The sequence below is a fragment of the Triticum aestivum genome, chromosome 1A (genome assembly GCF_018294505.1).
Source record: "Triticum aestivum cultivar Chinese Spring chromosome 1A, IWGSC CS RefSeq v2.1, whole genome shotgun sequence".
NCBI classification, from domain to species: domain Eukaryota; kingdom Viridiplantae; phylum Streptophyta; class Magnoliopsida; order Poales; family Poaceae; genus Triticum; species Triticum aestivum.
In genome coordinates, this window is record NC_057794.1 from 283,725,263 (window position 1) to 283,733,358 (window position 8,096).

Below are 8,096 nucleotides of genomic sequence, written 5' to 3' on the forward strand. Positions count from 1 at the left end.
CCTCCGCTGAGCCACCCCGCCACCCCGCATAGCCGCCGCCGCCGGAGCCCCACCCCGCCCACCGGAGTACCTCGCCGAAGGTATAGCCGCCGCCATTCGCCGTTCGGTTTTTTTAGAAACCGCCTCGGTTTTTTTTCAAAACCCTAGATAGGTTTATTTCTCTGGTTTACTTAATTAGTGAACGTTCACCAATTTGTTCGTTTTAACGAACGCGTTCATCGTTTAGTTTCAGATAACGAACGTTCGTTCGTTAATCTGTTCTTCATTTTTGTTTTCTCGGATTAAATCCGCGATTTTTCTGATCGTGATTTCTGATCTGATTTTCGTTTTAATTTAACTTTTCGATCGTTTATCGAAATCAGGCGATTCAAGTGCCTAGGGATTAGTCTCGAACCCCTCTATCCGTTTAACCAACCTAAAGAAGATTTTGCTACTATAAAAATTGCCCTAGATCCAGATTGCTAGAATGAAGTTGTTTTCTTTCGCCGTTTGACTTTTCTTGCTTCGTTCGATTTGATTCTTTTGCCAACCGGAGTTCTTAAGTTGAACCTTCTGGTTAGATCTCTTATTCGAGTTTTACCTGTGCATTAGATGAGTACTTATTGTATGCTCGTTTGTTTGTTTGCGATAGAATATCCGGAGTGCGCCGCTTGTTACTTCGAATCGCTAGGTTTCCCGTATCATCAGCAAGGCAAGTAACACTTTGATCATACATTTTCTACTACCCAGTTTTATTGCATTAGATCAATCCTCACACATTGCATGATTAGGATCTAATTAAATTGTGGGATGGGAAGTAGATGAGGTAGTACCTATTACCAGTTTATTTTCAAACCTTTGGGAGTTACTTCTACGTTTGCTTATCATGCCATGCTATGCTAGTAGACGTGGATTGGGTGAGTGAAATCCATTGACAGATGTGAGATTGATAATTAATGGTTTATCTAAGGTGGCAACTTAAACACACATCTGGGTGGATTGAGGCACCTGGGTATTCCAGGACTTGCCTGTTTTTCTTTTGGACTGCCACCCAGGCTCAAAGGGATCATAAGACTATTCATACTAGAAACTTCCGTGTGCAGCCTAGCATAGTTGACTAAGTTGTGCGAACTCTTACAGTGGTAGACTAGCATATGTAGGGGATATAGGTGGTACGGTCTACCCGATCGTAAGGTGCTAGCGCTTCTGAAAGACTATGTCTCGGTCATCCGTCTTCTCAAACACCCTGTAGTGCGAGAAACCAAATGGAGGTGATCGAGTCTTGTGGGGAAAAGTGCGCAAACCTCTGTAGAGTGTAACAAACTAATCATGATTAGCCGTGTCCCCGGTTATGGACATCTTGAGTATCTAGTACTTGGATTTTCATGTGAATCTCAACATGTTACTCTAAATTAATTTTGTTGGGTTATGTTTAATGATGATGCTTAATTGGGATTGAGAATGCTGTCAACCATTCTCAATGTTTAACAACTACCATGATAGTTAAATAAATTTTATTCCTTTGTAGTAGGGAAAAATTGGCTTTACGCAAAAACTGTAACCATAGAGCTTTCCACCAGCCAAACATGCATATAGTATAGCTGTTGCATTCCATTACTCTCTATGTGTTACCTTGCTAGCATATTCCATGTGCTGACCCGTTTTCGGGCTGCAACGTTAATGTTGCAGACTTTTCAGACGACGATTAAGGAGTTTTTAGGTCGTGGTTCTATACTCAGTGATGCCGTTGGAGTTGATGGACTCACTTATCTTCCAAGCCTTCCGCTGTTATCGTTATTAGATGGCCTTAAGCCATATTTATTGTAATAAGTTCTTTTTTGAGACACTCGATGTAATAAGTGTGTGATTGCTACTCTGCTATAAATCCTCCAAGTACCGTGTGGTGTCAGCATTACTGATCCAGGGATGACACCGGAGCACAGAGATCAGACTGTTTGAGGTCTGGTCGCTACAGAGATGGTATCAGAGCACATGCTGACTGTAGGACATGACCACTATGCTAAAAGACCTAGATCACTATTCACTCTCTTCTTCTCTGACCTCTCATCTTTTCTACTCTTTAGGATGGCGGATGCAAGGAACAAGTTCACACAACTGGATGAAGATATACCCTTTGGACGCCACTTGAAGGAAGTCACTAGATACCTGAATATAGGAGTACCAAGCTTCATGGGAATCTACAACGCCACTTTACCTGAAGAAGAGCGCTGGATGATTCAAGTTCAAGTTCCAGGAAGGACGTTCATGCCAGTCACTGAACCCATAGAGTTTTCTTTTGATGCACCAACTTGGAGTCTAGGAAAGAACATGGCAGCTCACATAGCCATGGGACGCATTGGAGAAGTCTACCGCAAGGATCTCAAGGATACTATCTACCAGATTTGTGGCGCCGAGATGAGCACTGGGAGATGATTAGCACCCGGAAGGATAGCTCAATTGCAGCTTTTATCCAGGAGTTAAACCAGCACATTCGACGACAGGAGAACCAGATGTGTGCCGACATGATAGATCTAAAGAAGGCTAAGACTAGAATCAAGGAACTGGAGGAAGAACTCAAGGCTACACGTGAAGATTATGAAGAAGAAATTGAAGTATTGGTGGAGAAGAATGACGACCTGATCAAGAAGATTGGAATATTTATGGGAGGCCCGACACCAGTAGATGAAGACGAAGAACACAACAAGATTAGCCCGGAAGACTACATCATCATCGACGGCACCGACTTGGAACCAGATAGTAGCGATGATGACTATGTTGATGAAGCTGGAGCAGATATTATAGAGTCAACGACCGAAGAATATTTCTAGTAGACCACTTCATCAGTAGTAGTAGTCCACCATGTAAATATAGTAGCCCGAGCACTTTTGCGATAGTTAGATCGATTGTATGCCCTTGTTTGATTGAATGAAGTGAATTGTTTGCTTTTGCCTCATGTGCATATGGGTAGTGTTTTCTCTTTAGACCCCCTCTATTCTTACATCTCATCTTTTCTAAACCCTCAGATGCCTCCGGACGTGACCCCGGATTTGCCTTTCCACCGGAGCTCACCCAGTTGATCCAGCAGCAGAACACATTGATGCAGTTGCTAGTCCAGAATCAGAATCAGGGGAACAACAACAACAACCCACCACCACCACCACCACCACCTATTGACCACTTAGCCCGTTTTCTTAGGCTGAATCCGCCGGTGTTTTCCAGTAGCACCGAGCCGATAGTAGCAGATGATTGGCTCCACAAGATAGCTAGGGAGTTGACCACAGCAGGATGCACAGATGCGGAGAAGGTGAACTTTGCCGCACAACAGCTAGAAGGACCCGCAACATCATGGTGGGAGAATTTCACAACCACTTTCCCAGTCGACACTGTCACATGGGACCATTTTCAGCAGGCTTTCCATACTGCCCATGTTTCAACAGGAGCTACGGCCATGAAGAAGCATGAGTTTCATAACTTGCGCCAAGGAGGACGGACAGTTGGCCAGTATGTGGAGGAATTTAGTAAGTTAGCACGTTATGCCCTAGATGACGTCGCTACGGATGCAGCTAAGCAGGAGAAGTTTCTAGAAGGACTGAATGATGAGTTGAGCATGCAGTTGATGGTAGCCACCTTCAACAACTACCAGGAGTTGGTAGATCGTGCCCTTATGATTGAAGGGAAGCAGCAGCAAGTTGAGAATCGCAACAAGAAGTATGGACAAGGAAAGTACAATTCAGGAGCTCAGCAGAAGCCACATTTTACCCCTAGACCAGGAGGGCATTTTCAGCATACCCATGGAGGAGGTAGCTCGCACAATCACAATGGCACCAAGAATGGTAATGGCAATGGAGGAAGCAACGGCCAGAACCGCACCAACCCCTCAACCCCAGCCAAGAAGGACCTAAGCCAAGTCACTTGCTATAAGTGTTCGAAGACCGAACATTATGCCAATGAATGTCCTGAAGGCCAAAATGGCAATGGAAGTTCTGGGAAGAAGCCGAACCCTTTCAACAGGGGACAGGTGAACAACGTTAGCATGGAGGAGGTTGAAGCTCAGCCCGATGCAGTAATAGGTAAGTTTTTGGTTAAGTCATTTACTGCACTCATTCTTTTTGATACTGGAGCATCGCATTCATACATCTCAAGGGGATTTGTGGATAAGTATAACCTACCAACCCAAGCCCTTAGGTCACCCATGTTAGTAACCTCGCCCGGAGCAGAGTATGTGGCTAGTCTATGGTGTGATCGGTTACCATTAAGGATTGGTAACTATGTTTTTCCCTCAGACCTAATAGTATTGGAATCTCAAGGATTGGATGTGATATTAGGCATGGATTGGTAGGCATGGATTGGTTATCAAAGTATGAAGGGAGTATTGAATGTGCTAGTAAGTCAATTTTGCTTACCACCCCAGAAGGGAGAAGGATCAAGTATGTATCCCGGCATGTGCCAAAGAGGACTCAAGTAAATTGCCTAACAGGAGTTGTGCAGGAGGAAGTACCAGTGGTAAGGGATTTCCCTGATGTATTTCCAGAAGAGTTGCCAGGCATGCCCCTGGATAGAGATATTGAGTTTTTGATTGAGCTATTGCCAGGCACAGGGCCAATATCAAAGAGACCATATAGGATGCCAGCAAAGGATTTGGTGGAAATTAAGAAGCAGATTAAGGAGTTACTGGATAAGGGATATATTCGCCCAAGTTCTTCACCTTGGGGATCGCCAGTACTTCTAGTGGAGAAGAAGGATGGATCATTAAGGATGGTTGTTGATTATCGAGGATTGAATGAAGTAACGATCAAGAACAAGTACCCACTACCAATGATCAACGATCTGTTTGATCGATTGCAAGGAGCGAAGGTATTTTCCAAGATCGATCTACGATCAGGATACCACAGTTGAAGATTCGAGAACAGGATATTCCGAAGACAGCTTTTACTACCAGGTATGGGCTGTATGAGTATACCGTTATGTCATTTGGTCTGACTAATGCACCTGCCTATTTTATGAACATGATGAACAAAGTGTTTATGGAGTTTTTGGATAAGTTCGTCGTAGTGTTCATTGATGATATCCTGGTTTATTCGAAGAATGAAGAGGAGCATAAGGAGCATTTGCGTTTGGTACTTGTAAAGCTCAGAGAACACCAATTATATGCCAAGTTCAACAAATGTGAGTTTTGGTTGAAAGAAGTAGGATTCCTCGGACACGTTATATCCGGAGAAGGTATAGCAGTAGATCCCGCTAAAGTTGAAACCGTGACCAAGTGGGAAGCCCCAACAATAGTTGGAGAGATCCGGAGTTTTCTTGGACTTGCAGGATACTACCGGAGATTTATTGAGAATTTCTCAAAGATTACGAAGCCTATGACTGAGTTGTTAAAGAAAGATACCAAGTTCATATGGACAGAGGAGTGTGAGGCTAGTTTTCAAGAGTTGAAGAAACGCTTGGTTACCTCACCAGTGTTGATTTTGCCAGACCAGACCAAAGATTATGAGGTGTACTGCGACGCTTCACGTCGAGGACTTGGAGCAGTGCTTATGCAGGAAGGGAGAGTTGTTTCATATGCCTCAAGACAACTGAAGCCTCATGAGTTGAATTATGCCACGCATGATTTGGAGTTAGCAGCCGTAGTGCATGCATTGAAAACATGGAGACATTTTCTCGTTGGTAATCATTGTGAGGTGTAGACGGATCATAAGAGTTTGAAGTACATTTTCACCCAGAAGGAGTTGAATCTCAGACAAAGGAGATGGCTGGAGCTTATCAAGGATTATGATATGAGATTGCATTATCACCCTGGAAAGGCTAATGTAGTAGCTAACGCATTAAGCCGCAAGAGCCATGTCAATACATTAATGACGGGAGAAATACCCAAGGAGTTAGCAGAAAATCTTCATAAACTATGTTTGGAAATAGTTCTGAGAAGCTATGTAGCAGCATTGGAGATTCAGTCAACTTTGATGGATAGAATCAGAGAAGCTCAGAAAGCTGACAAAGAGATTGCCGCTATAAAAGAGAAACTAAGCAAAGGAAAAGCTAATGGATTTCGTGAGGATGAGCACGACACCCTATGGTTTGAAGACCGTGTTTACGTGCCCAATGACCCAGAGATCAGGAAGTTGATTTTGCAAGAGGCACATGATTCACCATATTCAATTCATCCAGGAAATACCAAGATGTATCTGGATTTGAAGGATATTTTCTGGTGGACCGGAATGAAGAAGGATATAGCGGAGTATGTAGCAGTTTGTGATGTATGCCAGAGAGTAAAAGAAGAGCATCAGAAGCCAACAGGATTGTTACAACCATTGCCGATACCCGAATGGAAGTGGGATAAGCTAGGCATGGATTTTATCATGGGATTGCCCAAGACTCGTTCAGGCTATGACTCAATTTGGGTTGTAGTTGATCGATTGACGAAAGTAGCTCATTTCATCCCAGTAAAGACCACTTACACCAGTGCTAAGTTGGCAAAGATATACATGACCAGGATCGTATGTCTGCATGGAGTTCCAAGGAGTATCGTATCGGATAGAGGAACCCAGTTTACCTCAAAGTTCTGGAAGCAGTTGCATGAAACTTTGGGTACCAGGCTAGAATTTAGCACAACTTTTCATCCACAGACAGATGGACAGACCGAGAGGGTAAATCAGATTTTGGAGGATATGCTGAGAGCTTGTGCGCTAGATTATGGATCTAGTTGGGACGACAATTTGCCATATGCAGAGTTCTCTTACAACAACAGTTGCCAAACCAGTTTAAAGATGGCCCCTTTCGAAGCCATGTACGGAAGGAGGTGCAGGACACCGTTGTCATGGGACGAAGTGGGAGACCGTCAGTTGTTTGGTCCTGACTTGATTAAAGAGTCTGAACAGAAGGTGAAGTTGATTCGCGATAGGCTCAAGGTAGCCCAGTCCAGACAGAAGAGTTATGCGGGTTCTAAACGCAAGGAGACAGTTTACGAAGTTGGAGATAGAGCATATCTTCGAGTATCCCCACTTCGGGGAACAAAACGTTTTGGAGTCAAAGGAAAGTTAGCACCACGATTTGTAGGACCATATCGAGTATTGGAACGTATGGGGGAAGTAGCCTACAAGTTGGAATTACCCGAAGGATTGTCAGGAGTACATGATGTGTTCCACGTTTCTCAGCTGAAGAAGTGTCACGCGGAGATGGCTGACACACTGTTGAGAGATACAGTGCCTTTGGAAACTATTCAGTTGGATAACGATTTGACCTACCAGGAGAAGCCTGTTAAGATCCTCGAGTTTACCAACCGATTTACTCGCAGCAAGGTTATCAAGTTTTGCAAAGTCCAGTGGAGCCACCACTCAGAGGATGAAGCCACCTGGGAGCGAGAGGAAGATTTGTTCAAGGACCACCCTCACCTATTTTCTAGCCAACCCGAATCTCGAGGGCGAGATTCATCTTAAGGGGGTAGGTTTGTAACATTCCAAATTTTCAATTTGGAATGTTATACATTAGATCATCATGCATACCATATTTCTTTTGCATTTTGGTTGATCCTAGAAATTCTACGTAACTCAATGACCCACGGAGAGAGTTGGGGATTTCGATATTTTCATATTTGAGTTCTCTCAAATTTTGAGAATAGGATCATTTGGTTTTATTTTATCATCAATTATTTCTACTACAAAAATATGAGAGAGGGAATAAAATGACTTTCCCAAAATAAAGAAATATTGAGGATTTAATAATAAAATCAAATAAGATTTTATTTCAGAGTTTTTTCAGTGTTTTATTTGAATTAGGAAAAAATGCATTTTTCAAAATTGCATTTAGGTCCCAAATAAATGTTCACCTTGTGAGGCTTGATTTTAAAAGCCGTGAAAATTTATTTCGAAATTTTTGGAGTCCGTTTAGTATTTCTTTTTCCTTTTCTTCCGAGTGGAATATTTAAAAAAAACCCGCGCCCGACTGGGCCAAGGGCCCAGCCGAGCCAGGCCGGCCCAGCCGCCGCCGCCTCCTGCTCGAGCAGCCGCCGGACTCGGGAGGAGTCCGAGCCGGAGCCGCCTCGCCGCCGCCCGACCCCCTCCCCAAGGCAGCACCCCCTTTCTCTTAAATACCAAGCCACCCGCTGCCCTCACCTCACCCCGCCC